The sequence below is a fragment of the Sminthopsis crassicaudata genome, chromosome 2, assembly GCF_048593235.1.
Source record: "Sminthopsis crassicaudata isolate SCR6 chromosome 2, ASM4859323v1, whole genome shotgun sequence".
Lineage (NCBI taxonomy): Eukaryota > Metazoa > Chordata > Mammalia > Dasyuromorphia > Dasyuridae > Sminthopsis > Sminthopsis crassicaudata.
Window position 1 is genome coordinate 604763675 of NC_133618.1, and position 15656 is coordinate 604779330.

Sequence of the window (15656 nt, forward strand, 5' to 3'; positions counted from 1 at the left end):
ACATTATTAAGAGTTCCAAATAACTGACTTACAAATGAACTTCTCCAACATGACTTCTTGGTAAGTTGAATATTCCCTTTATATATAAAGATACATTCTCCTAAATGGGAAAAAAAAATGATGAGCTCTGTGTTCTTGCCTGACTTTAACCCTGATAATGAGGATCTAGTAATCATTTGGAAAATTTCAAGAATACAAAACACTAAACTGCCGATACTTAGTCACCGAATCTGTTATTCAGAGTTAACTGGATGTTAAAAAAAGTTTTGTTATTTTGGGGCCTCCTTTTTCTCCCTCTAGGTTACCAAAATAAAACATAAAACAAAACTTTCTAACTTTGAGAGAAGGGCCATCAGCAGCCATTTAGTTCAGCTACCCCAAAAAATCTGCACGGTAACCTCTCCAACAACTGGTCATCCAGCCCATGCTTGAAGATCTTTGCATGAAGAAATTGAGGGGATTGGGAATTTTCTTTTTTTTTTTTTTATTTTATTTAGAATTTTTTTTCCACAGTATATATGCATGAGTAATTTTTTTATAATATTGTCCCTTGTATTCATTTTTCCAAATTTTCCCCTCTCTCCCTCCACTCCCTCCCCCCGATGACAGGCAATCCCATACATTTTACATGTGTTACAATATAACCTAGATACAATATATGTGTGTAAATACCATTTTCTTGTTGCACATTAAGTATTAGATTCTGAAGGTATGAGTAACCTGGGTAGATAGACAGTAGGGCTAACAATTTACATTCACTTCCCAGTGTTCCTTCTCTGGGTGTAGTTGTTTCTGTCCATCATTGATCAACTGGAAGTGAGTTGGATCTTCTTTATGTTGAAGATATCCACTTCCATCAGAATACATCTTCATACAGCATTGAAGTGTACAGAGATCTTCTGGTTCTATTCATTTCCCTCAGCATCAGTTGATGTAAGTCTCTCCAAGCCTCTCTGTATTCCTCCTGCTGGTCATTTTTTACAGAGCAATAATATTCCATAACATTCATATACCATAATTTACCCAACCATTCTCCAATTGATGGACATCCATTCATTTTCCAGTTTCTAGCCACTACGAAAAGAGCTGCCACAAACATTTTGGCACATACAGGTCCCTTTCTGCTCTTTAGTATTTCTTTGGGATATAAGCCCAATAGCAGCAATGCTGGGTCAAAGGGTATACACAGTTTGATAACTTTTTGGGCATAGTTCCAAATTGCTCTCCAGAATGGCTGGATTCTTTCACAACTCCACCAACAATGTATCAGTGTCCCAGTTTTGGGATTGGGAGTTTTCTACCTCTCAAAGTAGTCAATTCTACTTCTGAATGGCTGCAATTGTTAGGAAGATTTTCCTTCCTAACCGGTATAAATTTGGCCACTTTTCAGTTTCTGGGGCCAAACAGCACAAGGTTAATCTTGCTTCCACATAATAGCTTGTCAGATACTATCCCTACCCCTCATTCTTCTTGCCTGAGTCATTTCCTCCCTTTCAGATTAAATATTGTTAATTCTTTCAGCCATTCATGTTACTAACCCAAGGCTCTTCCCCAGCATGGTTACCTTTGTAATCAATATTCTTTATCAGTGTCATTGTTCTTAAACCATGGTGCCCAAACCTGAACATAAAAATCTAGGTGAGGTCTGACCAGGGCAGAGTATGATAGGGTCATCACTTCTTATAAGCATTTGATTAGTGCCAGTTTGATTTGACTAATATAGTTCAAGATTATATTAGTTCTTTTGGTTACCATATACTGAACTTCTGTTCTGTTGGAACCCCTACCTTCTTAATTATTTTATTATATTTATTATATCATATTATTTATTATGTTATGTAGTATATTATTACCTTTAATGATCCTTTTCAGAAAAATTATTTAATCACATCTCCTTCAGCTTAAATATATTGTATTTGTGAAATTGATTTTTTTTTTTGGATCCAAGTGTGACTTTACATTTATTCATATTTAATTTATTAATATTATTCCCATACTTCTTTACCTGTCAAAATTCTGACTTATCATTCTTTGAGTTGCCAATCCCTTCCAACTTTGGGTTATAAACACATTTGATGAATCTATCGTTCATGCTTTTATCCATGTCATTGATAAAGTTGTTAAACCACATTGCCTTCAGACACTAAAATCACTAATTTGAAAGCTGGAAAGGCTCTTTCTTGGGTTTCAGTTTCTATTATAGTAATTTACCAACTGTACAACTTTGGGCAGGGCACTTAGCTTCTTTAAATCTTAGTTTCTTGATCTATTAGATGAGGAAAAGAATATTCAAACTATTATTACACAAGATTATTGTGAGGACCAGATGAAATGGTATATGAGATAGTGGATTACAAACTGTAAAGTATGTTATCAGATTATTGATTGGAATTGAAAAGTGACCTTAAAGATCATCTAGATCTACCCCCTCATTTATAAATGATATCCAAAGGGGTTATTGATTTATCCCAGGTCACACATCTCCAGGAGACTTGCCAGGAATGATTTCTTTTTTTTGGTCCAGGGCAATTCATCAAACAAACAATACAAATAGAAAATGTCACCCAGACTTGTACAACATCCTTTCACTTCAATAATAACATTGACAGAATGGTGAGAAAAATGGCACAGTATGCTAAAAATAGAGTAATTTTTAGACAGTTAATAAACTTTAATTTGACTTCTGGTTTTCTATATGTGAGATGTTTATCAAGTGACCAATGAGTGGACACTCTGCTATAGGAATTGGTTCCTGTCAATTTTTGACATTGTATAAATGAAATCAGAAAGGAGGAAGTTGCAATTAAATGAAAGGATGAATCATAGGTACTCGGTGGAATAGCAAATAATGATTTGGCAGAATAAGTTTTATCTTTTTTTTCCAAGGCAACAAGAAATAATCATTTCACAAGATACTTGTTCATCACATATTATACTACTAGTGCTTTGGTTGTTTTTCATTTATGAAGTTGTGCTAAGTATTTATAATAAACACTAACATGAAAATAAAGACAATTTATATACTAATATTAGTTATTGAGAAAGAAAATTAGAGAAATTCTACAAGGAATATGTAGATCCTGAAAATTAAATCAATGTATATCCTGATTATTGATGTCTTCAATTCAGAGCTAAGAAAAGATGATGGGATGACAGGGCATGGTTCAGAAAGAAGCAATGTCAGGGGCCAAAGACTTGTAAATTACACAGAAATTTCATTTCTCTAGTATCAACACTTTCTTTGATAAAAGAATTGGCAGGCGCTGGACATAGTGAACACCAGGTAACACTACAAAGAAGAAAATCGATTATTTTATTTTTTTTTTTTGCAGACACAAAAAATACTTGTTACTGATATTTTATCTGGAGTCATCCCATCCACTTCCCAGAGCTAAGATAAAAATTAGGTAGGGGAATTTTAAATAAAGAAAATAATTAAAAATGAGAAAAAATATGGCATTCACTTGAAGCAGTTTAACACATTTACAGAGAAAAAAAATTTTTTCCTTTCATTCTACTTTGGAAACATAGTCTCTGATCCATGTACTGGAGATTAATGTTATTTGTGCATTAATTAGTTCAGTATTTCAAACTAGTCATCCTCCATCTAGCTGTTTTTAGCCCTCTGTGCTACAAGATGCAGCCCTTTCCTCCTTTGTCCAGAACCATATGTAAATAAACAAATCTTTTTGAAAATAGTAAAATTGTACAGCACATTTAAGACATATCATAAAATTTGGATTTGAGACAGATGTTTTAGTGTCATGGCTAAATACTTTCAATAAATATTTATGAGTTGTCTCTAACTTCATGACCCCGTGTACCACAACACAGCAGTTCTGCCCGTGTGGTTTTCTTGGCAAAAATACTGGAATATTTTGCCTTTAGAGAGAATAAGACAGGAAGACCCTCTTGCTTGGCTGTGCCACAGCTGGCACGTGCATCAAGACCCGAGGTGGAAGTATCCTTTTGCTGTTTCATTTTCCTTCTGTGATATGGGTGATCTCTTTCTCCCCCTTGGCAAAGTTGCCATTTGCTGCCTTCCCCTCTGTTATTTATCAAGCAGTTTATCATAAAAGACTAGAACTGGAAAAGGGCTTTAGAGATTGTCCAAGACCAGTCCTGTTCGTGACATGATCAGGATCTAGAAAAGTTAAGGGAGTTGCCAGGTTGACACATTTGGTTCATGGTTTAGTTGGACCCATGTCTCCAGGCTGACCTTTTCATTATGCTGTTTTCCTACTAAATCCATACTAAAGAGCTGCTTCCCTTATCTCTTAGCTTTGAATTTTACTGATATCTGCTTTTATGTGTTTCCTGTTCCAGTTTTTAAAAACTCATCAATAAGTGACTTATTTTAAAATACACACATATATGTATGTATACATATACATATATACCATACATGCACACATACACATTATCTATATGTTAAATTTCACTCCTTGCCCCATTCTGATCACTTTCTATATCTATTTGCACTATCTAGAGATTTGTAACAGCTGATTTCTTTTCCATTGGGTTCTGTCATTAAAAAAAAAAAAACAAACCAGACAAAACTTGGCTATGTTACTGATCCTAATGGTTTACTTGGGAATAAAGAAATAACCTCATAAATCAGTATTGGTTTGGTTTTGGTAATGCAGCTTATTTTGTCCATTCCTTTAGAAGGCTAGAATTGTCATCTCTTCTGCTGCTTACTAACTATATGATTTTGGGCTGTCATTTATTTCTTTTCTGTAGAATGAGAAGATTTGAAATTGCTTTCAGTGGTCCCTTTTCGGCTCTGAATCCCTATGACTTTATGACTTCCATGTTTTACAGATAAGAGCGTAAGTCCAGAAAAGTAAATAGAGTTGTCCCACAATAGTAAAATTGTTAAATGCTAGAAGAATCATATCCCAGGTCTCATGATTCCTGGGCTAGTTTTTTTTTTTTTTTCCATTGTATAAAAATACAGTAATCTATTAGCTTGCTATGCTTTAAAGCCAGGAATTGAACCCAAGTATGGCTTTATATCAGATAAATTATTTCTCATAAAATAATTAGAAAACTATATTTTAAAAATGCAAATAGAAAAGGAAGCTATATATTGAGTATTTCCTTATTTTTATTAAATCACTATTCTATGCAAAACACTATAGAATAGGAAATGAGGATAATTTCTTGCCTATGAGAAATTTAAAATTTATTTGGAAAGACAAACCAACGTCATGTATTTATATTCAAGGCTTTCTAATTTCATGGTTATAGGAATCTCATCACTAATACAATCTTCTGTGACTGAGTATATGTCTTGGATAGTTAATATGGTCAAGTATTTTATTACTGTATGTTCAAGCTGGTGAAGATCCTCTCCAAAATGAGCTAAACTGCTTCTCAAAACAAGACATCCATTTCTAGGTCTTTATTCAGAACTGTTCCATCTTAGTAAGAATTGCCAAAGCTTCTGTTTTTACTGAGTACGGTCTTCAGGAAACTAGGTCACTTCTGTGCCATGATGAAGTCTGTAGTCAGCCATTAGTGATTGTATAGTGGACCAAGATTTGGAGACCAGGGTCCAACTGTCATCTCTGTCCCATACTCACTGTGTAACTGTGGGCCCATCACTCACATTTCCCAGTCCCCCAACAGCATTCCAAGACCTTGCCATTGTAAAGCAAGGGTCTGCTTTGGTAGAGGAAGCTTCCTACTTCTCAATAGGGAATTATTTCCCTGTACCAATGAAATTACAGTTCCCAGTCCAAACTGTGTATGTGTGTGTGAAAGAGGTGGGGAAGAGAGACAGGGAGAGGGGGGAAGGGAGGGAGGGAAAGGGAGAGGTAGAGAGAGCATGTTTTCTATGCATCTAGCTGCAGACGTATTTATAGTTATAGCCATGATTACAAATAAAAGTCTCTGCTTTATAGATGAAGGAATTGAGCCTTGTCCCCCTTCACACAACTGATAAGCCTTAGAGCAAGGAATGATACCAAAGGTGGTTCTATACTAGCTCTTACCTTCTTATGAAATGACTCCCCTTGTGAAAACTAGAAAAGGATTACATAGTAACATACACAGTATGGAATTGCACCTATGATTTAAGGACTCAAGATGTTTGAAGTAAAGACTGGATTGATGTGGATTCATGGTTCTTAGGACTCAGAACTCAGAGTGCTTTGGGGTCGAGATCTCTGGGGAAACAGAGGAACGACCAAACAGGGCACAGGACGTCTAAGGACGTGTCAGTAGAAAGTCTCTGTAGAAGGAGTGCTTTGATTCTGAATCCATGTATAATAAGGGGCCAGTACTGTTCTAGCCAAGGGAGACACAAAGACAGAGAATGAAACAATCCCTGCTTACAAGGAGCTTACTGTCTCCTAGATTTCAAACTCAGAATCCAAAAGTCACTCTCTTTTTACTGAAAGGTTGGTAGTACCATTGAAAACAACGAAAAGTTGAAGTTTGTTTTTTTTAATAGGCTTTAAAATAGTGCCACAGTTATCTGACATTGTTAAGGGATAAAGTGTATAATGGAATGAACTTTTCCTGATTTAAAAGAAAAAGGCTTAATTAACCCTTTAAGAATCAAAGCTTATTCCATTTGGGATGGAAATTTTTTACACACACACACACACACACACACACACACACACACTCCTTTGCCATTTTACAGAGTATAATATCATGACTAAATATGCTAAAACTTTATCTAGAAAAGCACATTTCTTGAAAAGGTTCTGGTTGGCAGATATTTTGCAGCATTTACATGAGCTGATATTCTTTATAAAAACCATTCTATGCTGGTTCTCCTTATCTTCCTAAGTTCTTTTAATTAGGATTTTGAAATTTGAGTTCTTTTATGAGAGAGAAGAGAATGTGTGGGTAGCTAGAAGGAACAGATGTGATCAGGACAAGTTCAGATTTAATAATAAAAATTCTTCTAAGGCTAAAACTTATGAAGTTTGGTTACAGTGGAGTTGAATGAGTATTTAAATGTACATTAATTAACAGTTGATTTTATAATTATATCAGAATGGTTTAGTGCCAAATAAACATTTGGATTTTTATTGAAAGACCTGGCTCTGATACAAAATAGGAGAAGGAGAAAAGAGGAAAAAGTTGTGAGGGAAAATTAGAAATTTTGGGGAAAAAATGGTTTTTGAAGACTTGTTTTTGAAAAGTTAAAAAATGCAAATGGTGAATAATATGTTTAGCATGATATTTTTACTGATTTACTGCCTGTACTTGACAGATTTTCAGTGGATTTGTTTTGTTGTTGTGGTTATATCTCCCTGTTGTATTGATGACAGCCTGTCCATTCCTTCCCATGTATAGCTTTTGTTCGTTTTTCAAGTCTTCCATAAAGAATTTGAGTGCCTAAATGTTATTTTTCAGAGATGATCCACCAAAACAAGTTGGTAGATGATAATATTTAGGACATTCTGGAAGGAATAAATCGTTGCATATGATAAAATTATACAAAATAAATTTGCTTGTTCTTAAACTAGTTGGATAACCAGAATTTTAAAGGTATGGGGGAAGGGAAGAGGAAGAAGGAGCAAGGGAAGTGGAAGGGAACAAGCTTTTATTAAGCACCTTCTACTGTCAGGTACTATGCTCAGTGCCAGTTAGAGATACTGAGGCAGATAGAACTTATATGACTTGCCTTGAGTCACCCAGCTGGCAAGTGACTGAGGCTATATTTGAACTCAGATTTCTAGTCTCCCATTCTAGCTCTTTAAGCACTATGCTCCCTAGCTACCTGGGAGTTGGTTTTACATACACATCTATTTTCCTTCCTCTATGAAGAGAAAAAGAAAAAAAAAAAAAAACTCAAACTTGCTGGAATTTGTTTTCTAAAGTGTCAGACTTTGTGGATATATTACATTTCAAGAATATAATAGAAATGATTGTTAACATTTGTGTTCTAGAAACTCATTTGTAACTTGCATGTTAGGGACATTTATTCTCCTACAGACATGACATTATAGATGGTGCCTCAGTTTGCAGTCAGTTCTGAAAACCAGTAGTATAGTTAAAATACTGTGTATTTGCAGTGAAAATGAGAGAGCAACACATGATCCTCCATTAAATGTAACTTAAAATAAGGAAATTTAGCAGAAAACAGTTCTGATACAGTTCTGGAACTTGAAATGGCTACAATTAAGAATGTACCAGGGAGATAGAGTGTTTTCATAGAGTATGAAGCCTTTTTGTGGCTCTGAAGCAGGAGTTCTTCCTTCTTTTGTATGCTAGCCCCCCCTTTGAGGCCTGAGGAAGCCCAGGGACCCTGCTCAGAATTATGCTTTTCAGTGAATAAAACAGAACATGTAATGTACAGGAAAGTAATTACATTAAGATATAGTATCAAAAGATTTAAAAAATAAGCCCCAAGTTCACAGACCATGGTAAAGAACCATTCTGATTCCAATATTGAAAGAATTCATTGTTCTTTGGCAGGATTGGACTTCAGCACTTAATAATGGTTTTTCTTTGCCTTGTTAGAGATGCTTCACAAGCACCACTATTAATATTATCAACCATAACTGCTGTAATTCTTTTATTCACAAAGACAGAGAACTGTTTCCTTGAGTTAAGTGGGCAATTTGAAGGAGAAAGAGAGGGGAAGTAACTTATAAAGGAATGGGATTTATGTGAGAAAGAAATTACCTGATCTTTAATCAACTGAGTTGAGAATCATGAAAGAGTGAGAAAAAGTGGAGACTTGTAGCACATGCACAGTCCCTTAGGAGGAAGCAGGGAAAGTGGGGAAGAAATGTTTGGGTTCCGAGTTTGAGTTTTTCAGCCATTGAGCTGCAAGCCAGAAAAATCTTGGTTGCTATCCAACACAGATGGAGAGAGGGAAAAGGAACCTAAAAGATAGGAAAAGGTAAGGAAGTAGTATAAAGCCTGCCAACTATTTTCACGTATATTTGGAATGTCTAGAGGGTTTTTTTTATTATTATTATTCTCTCCAGCCACTGACTCTCAGACTTCCTAGCCCAAATATACTTCAGAACTTGTGAGGGTGGAATAATGGGTGGCAGCCATGCAGAGGATGGTTGCCATATTGCTCCTGTAGTCTCCTATATTGTCATTGCCTGCTCAAAGATGTTGAGCCCTGATTATCCAGAGAAATAAATATCAATGACATCTAGAAGTCATGAGTTTCTCATGTATTCTAGGAGATAGACCTAAAATGAATGGGGAAATATTAATTGTTTAAATATAGACCAAATCAGTATTAACAAATATGACATATTTGTATGTACATAAAATACCGAATTTACTTATTGCCAAAGAAATTGAATTACCAAAAGATTATCTTGTATCTGAAGGAAGAAAAGGTAAAGAATATTAAGGGAAATGATAATAAAGAAAAAAAAATGGGAAAGGAAAGGACCAAGTAATTCTAAATTTCAAGCTATACTATAAAGCAATAATCATCAAAATAATTTGGTGCTGATAATAGAGACTGTTTAGTCAATCAGCCAACAAACACTAATTAAATGTTTCCTAAGTGCCAGGCACTGTGCTAATTGCCAGGTCAATGAAACAGATCATATAACATAAGCACACATACAACAGAAGATAACAAATCTAGTAGCCTAATTTTCAGTAAACCCAGTAGATTGCAACTTTCTTGACTGATTGATTTCAGTGGGGACTGATTATTACCTCATTGCTTAACTTCTTGTTCAGTCATGTCTGATTCTTTGTGATCCCACTTAGGGTTTTCTTGGCAAAGAAAATTATTTTATTGGTTATTTTATGGATGAGAAAACTGATGCAAACAGAGTAAAGTGACTTGCCCAGGGTCACATAGTTAGGAAGTGTCTGAGATTTGAACTTATGTCTTCTTGACTCTAGTCCTGCACTCGACTAGCTGAAAATTCCAAATGGGGTCCCAAAGAGTCCAACATGCCTGAAAAGCAACTAAACAATACTTAGCACATTACAATAAAGGGTGCTTGATTGGTTAGACTCAAAGACCTCAGCTACTCATTTAGGAATTCTCTATTTGAAAAAAAAAATGCTAGGGAAACTAGATGATAGTATAACAAAAAGTAAGTTAGATCTATACCTCATACCATGTTAAAAGTTAAATTAGAAATGGATATAGATGGCATAGATCATATTATAAACAAATTAGAGGAATAAAGAAGTTTTCTTTCAGATATATTTATAAGGTAGTTCATGAATAAAAAAGACACAAAACCTATACAGCTAAAATAAGAACAGAAACATTTAACTGGGAAAAATATTTCCACTTGTTTTTAGTTCTCATATCCAAGATAAGGCATTGATTCAAAGTTATAACAATAAGAGGTACTACATACTCAAATAATATGGATGGGAAGTCTTTTAAAGGAAGACATTTAAACTATCATATGAAAAAGTGCTCCAAATCACTAATAATTAGAAGAAATGCAAATTAACATAACTTGTAAGTTCTGCCTTTTACCCTCAAGTTGACACAGATAGTAGAAAAGGAAAATGACAAATGTTGGAGAAAGTAGAGGAGAAAGGAAAGTGAAAGAAGAGAGGACAGGAATGAAAAGAATTGAAAGAGTTTTTAAAATTTGCAGGGCATGTTGCAAGGCAAGATGCTTCTTGAAGTGACCATGGAATAGGCAGTAAATGGCATAATTTGACTCTGTTTAGGTTCCAACACATTGAAAAGGGATAGATTAAGAATTGGGGAAATGAAATAGGGAAGAACCAGTAGACTTGACACAGTAAATAGAGAGCAAATATATTTTAAAGGTACTTAAGGATTGATTATAAAATGCCTCACAAAGCATCCTAAAAGAATTGAGAAAATAACAGAAATATTTTTTTTAAAAAGGTCACAGCCCATCAATAACTTCTAGCTCACAGATATAATTTCTCTTAATTTTTTGAAAGTATTCTGTGCGAATCAGCTACATCCAGAAAAGGAACACTGGGAAATGAGTGTAAACTGTGAGCATTTTTTTTTGTTTTGTTTTTTTGTTTGTTTTTCTTCCCAGATTATTTTTACCTTCTGAATACAATTCTTCCTTTGCAACAACAACAAAATTTGGTTCTGCACATATATATTGTACCTAGGATATACTATAAGATATTTAATATGTATGGGAATGCCTGCCATCTAGGGGAGGGGGTGGAAGGAAGGAAGGGAAAAATTCAGAACAGAAGGGAGTACAAGGGATAATGTTGTAAAAAAAAAAAAAAAATTACCTCTATGTACTGTCAAAAAAAAAGTTATAATTATAAAATTAATTTTAAAAATTGTTAATGAAAGTATTCTGTGCACATATTGAAAATTTCCTTGATGAAAACAGGCAAATGGAACAAGCAGGCTCTTGAAGATGATTGTTTATAGTGGACATATCTTCATTCACACAGTTGCTGAGAGGTGTAATGATAATACAAGGTCCTGCTGGGTATATTCTTTTAGGCAAGTAGATAGCACATTAGAGAGAGGTTTGGCCATGAACTTGGGAATAACTGATTAAAAGTCAACCTGTAGACACTTATTAGCTATGTTATGTGACTTTGGGCAAATAATTTTACCACTGTCTGCCTCAGTTTTGTCGACTTTAAAATAGGGATAGTTATAATACAGACTCCTGGGGTTATTGTGAGAATCAAATGAGAAAATGTTTTTAAAGCACTTAGCACAGTGCCCGGCAAATAGTAGGAACTTAATAAAATGCTTGTTTCTTTCCCCTTTATTGAAAAGAAAAGGCATCAGACCTAAATGCCAACAACCTACGCCCTTCCTCATGTGTTAAGATTATCCAAAATTCCTTTTGAACTTCGTTCACTACCTCTATCACTATTAAGCAAAATATACAATAGATCTGTTCCTCAATCTGTTGGTGTTCTGGAGAATTTCTTAGGCAGAGTCCAAAGAGAAAGGAGTGGCTTAGGTATAGCTGGTGAACTTCTATCTTAATGCTTCTGATTATGCTAATTATAACAAAACTGGAGTTGTATAAGGCGCTCCTAAGAGGGATCCACAACAAAGTCAGGAGTTCTGTGTAACAATCCACTTTGAAAAAACTATGATAAACTATGATGATAGTGTGTAATTAAATGAACAGGCACTGCATGTGTCAGTGAGATCCAAAATAGAAGAGAAAGAAGATAATCAGTATAGATCTCAAGATCAGATTAAATAATGTATATTAATGTATATAAATTGTGGCTCATAATATTCTTTGAAAAATTGAGCATCCAATTATTCAATGATTCTCTAAACCCATTTTTGAACTGATACCAAAACCAGTTTATTTAACACTGATAGTAGTGCAAATAGTGATGTAAAAGAGATTTTGAAGGACATATATGATTGGAAAAGCACAGAGGATAGCCATATATTAAGATCAAGGTGTAACCCAAAAAAACCCAAAAAAAAACAAAAACAAAAAAAACTTTTTTTTTTTAAATCCAGGAATTTCCCTTGTGTTAGGTAGATCCTCTGTGGTGGATTTAAGGGAAGAATCAGTTTAGGCTGAGGCATGAGTAACTTGGGGTCTTATTATTGAGAAAAGCACCTGTAGCAATAAAATTATGGATCCATACTGCATGTGGTCACAGAATCACTGATTTGGAATTGGGAGGACCTTTAGAAGTAGTATAGCAATCTCATTTTACTGAAGAGAAAAATTAAAAGCCATAGAGGTTCAATGTCCAGTCCAGATCACAGGAACTTGTCTTTTATTGATGGCAAATAGGCAGCCTTATCTAGTGAATGCTGGACTTGGAATCAAGAAGACCAGAGTTCAAATCATACCTCCTCTTTACTAACTAAATGAGTTAACCTAATTTTGCTCATTATAAAATAGAAATAATAACAATATCCTCTTCTGAAGAGTGTTGTGAATATCAAGTGAGGCAATATATAATATGCACTTTGAAATCACAAAGAATTATTTGTACACATTACTTCTATTACTATTACAAAATAATAAATTGTAAACCCCTTGAACACAAGGAATATATCGTTTTCTTACCTTGTTATTTTAATTTATTTAATTTTTTTTTCTTTGGTAAGCTATTTAATTTTACTAATTATATATTATCTGCTATATATATATTTACATTTAATATAGGTGCTGATACAATTTAAACAAACCTTTTTATTTTGTTTTTATTTTTTATTTTCCCCTCATTTTTCATTGTTAGGAATGAATTGAAATTCCTGATAGATGAGAACTTTGAGTGGGTGGATACCAAAAAGAATGCTGTGAAGGTGGTAGAAGGACCACCAGAAGTCAGAGGACAAGAGCTGGTATGAGATTTTTATTCACTTTAGTTTTGTAGTTAAATCCTTCCAATGGAAACTGCCACTACTGTGTTTCATTCATGTTGTTAAGTTATTATTAGAGGATGGCGTAATTCTGTGTGGATATACATATGACCTAAAAAGAAGGCAGGAATCCCAAAACGAGTTGTTTTCGTTTGTGCCATTGCGTTCAATGTTACTCAAAGAGAATACAACTCTTGGAAATACATTTATAATAAACTCTGGTATGGTACTACTCCATATATACTAATTATGGCAGATGATGCATTTAAAGCCTAAAGAAGTCAGCACTGCTGCTCTATGAGCCTCCTTTCTCTACTGTTGGAACACTTGTGAGAACCTTCCAAGTCTCAGTCCCTCCCACTTCCTGGAGCTTTCTCCTCTCATCCCCATAAATGCCTTCATGGGAAGAGTTGTGGCTGCAGCCCTCCCCGCTGCAAAGGATCACCTTTTGATCCTTGGAACAAAAAGTGGGGAAATGCTTCATGGGAGTGCAGAAATGTTCTTGGCCTCTTTGGAACTTGGAAAATATTTTCAGTAGCAGCAGTATCAGCAAACAAATATTTGTGTAGAGAGTATCTATACTGCAATGATCTCTGAGAGACTGATAAATTGATTTGGAAGTTTGGTTGGGAGAAGAAATGCTGAATTAGGAATTAAATCTGAGAAGAAACACGGAATGCTGGTTACCCTGAAGATCAGGTTTATTTCTCTTGAGATGTTTCTTTTTCATAAAAAGAGAGGGTCAGATTGGGGGAATCTTTGAAGTTTTTCTTGCTTTGATATTACATGAGTTTTTATTGAGCTTGAATGGGTGGAAAGATATATACATAAAGACATCCAGCAAGTATTTGAAACTCCATTATGTTCAACAAATATATTAAGAGCTTGCTCAAGTCAAGTCAAATCAACAAGTATTTATTAAGTGCTTACTGTGTGCTTTGTACTGTGTGTGCTAAGCATTGGGGATACAAAGAAAGAAAAATAAACACTTCTTGTTGTTTGAAAACACAAAGAATTATTTGTAAGCTTTACTTCTATTAAGTTGTTTTAATTTAATTTAAAAAAAAAGCAAGAAAAAAAAAGTTTAAAAATATGCTTCAATCTGCAGGCACATATTTCTATGGAGATGGATAGCATTTTTCATCAAAAGTCCTTTGAAATTATTTTGGAAGTCATTCTTAGTTGATCATTGTATACTCTTGCTGTACAATGTTCTCCTGATTCTGCTCACTTTACTTTGTATCATCAGTTCATATAATTCTTCCCAGGTTTTTCTGAAATCATCCTCTTCTCATTTCTTAGGGCACAGTCATAATCTACAACTTGTTCAGCCATTCACTAATTGTTGGTATGCCCTCAATTACTAACTTTGCCACCACAAAAAGAAGGACTTAATCATTTTTGTACAAATTCTTTTTTTTTCCCAAAAGAATTCTTTGGGATACAGATTTAGTAGTGATAGTCAATGAGTATGCATAGTTTTATAGCCCTTTGAGCTAATTTCTAAATTATTCTGCACAATGGCTGGAGTAGTTTGCAATTCCACCAGGAGTACACATTAGTGCCCCTCTTTTTCTGCATCTCCTCCAACATTTGTCATTTTCCTTTTCTATCATGTTAGACAATCTAAGAGGGATGAGGTGATATTTTAGAGTTGTTTTAATTTGCATCTCTAATCAAAGGTGCTTTAGAGCACTTTTTCATCATATGCCTATAGCTAACTTTGATTTTTTCATCTGAAAATGGTCTCTTCATGTACTTAACCACTTATCAATTGAGGAATAGCTTAAGTATTATTTATTACTGGGCATTTTGTACATAATCTTTTTCAGTGATCCCTATTCTTATTTCTTAGCCAGTACCAGATTGTTTTTATGATTATTATTACTTTATCATACAGTTGGAGATTGAATAGGCCATCTTCCTTCACATTTTTTTAAATTGATTTCTTTGGTATTCTTAATCTTTTGCTCAAGATCAATTAATTTTTTTTTTGCTCTGTAAAATAATTTTTGGTAGTTAATTGGTATGACACTGTATTTTTTTGTTCGCAGTTATTTTAAATGGAATTTCTCTTTCTATTTCTGGACTTTGTTAATATGTAAAAATGCTGATGATTTATGTGGTTTTATTTTATATCCTAGGGCAGTTAGGTGGCACAGTGAATAGAATGTGGGGCCTGAATTCAGGAAGACTCCTCTTTTGAGTTAAAATTTGGCCTCAGATACTTATTAGCAGTGTGACCCTGGGCAAATCAGTTAACTGCCTCAGTTTCCTCATCTGTAAAATGAGCTGGAGAAGGAAATGGCAAACCGCTCCAGTATCTCTGCCAAGGAATCTCAAATGGGGTCATGCTGAGTCAGATACAATTGAA

General features: G+C 34.5%; 1 protein-coding gene across 17 annotated transcripts in view; it reads left to right on the top strand.

Moving 5' to 3' along the window:
- The window catches only part of PCGF5 (polycomb group ring finger 5), a 156768-nt gene that overhangs the window by 24224 nt on the left and 116888 nt on the right, over window positions 1-15656 (top strand). For 14 of the 17 annotated variants that reach the window (XM_074295833.1, XM_074295831.1, XM_074295838.1 and 11 more), the window contains exon 2: window positions 13159-13264. The exons of the other annotated variants lie outside the window; for them this stretch is intronic. The gene's annotated coding sequence lies outside the window, so the exon portion shown is untranslated. The remainder of the gene's footprint in view (window positions 1-13158; window positions 13265-15656) is intronic. 17 annotated transcript variants of the gene reach the window in all.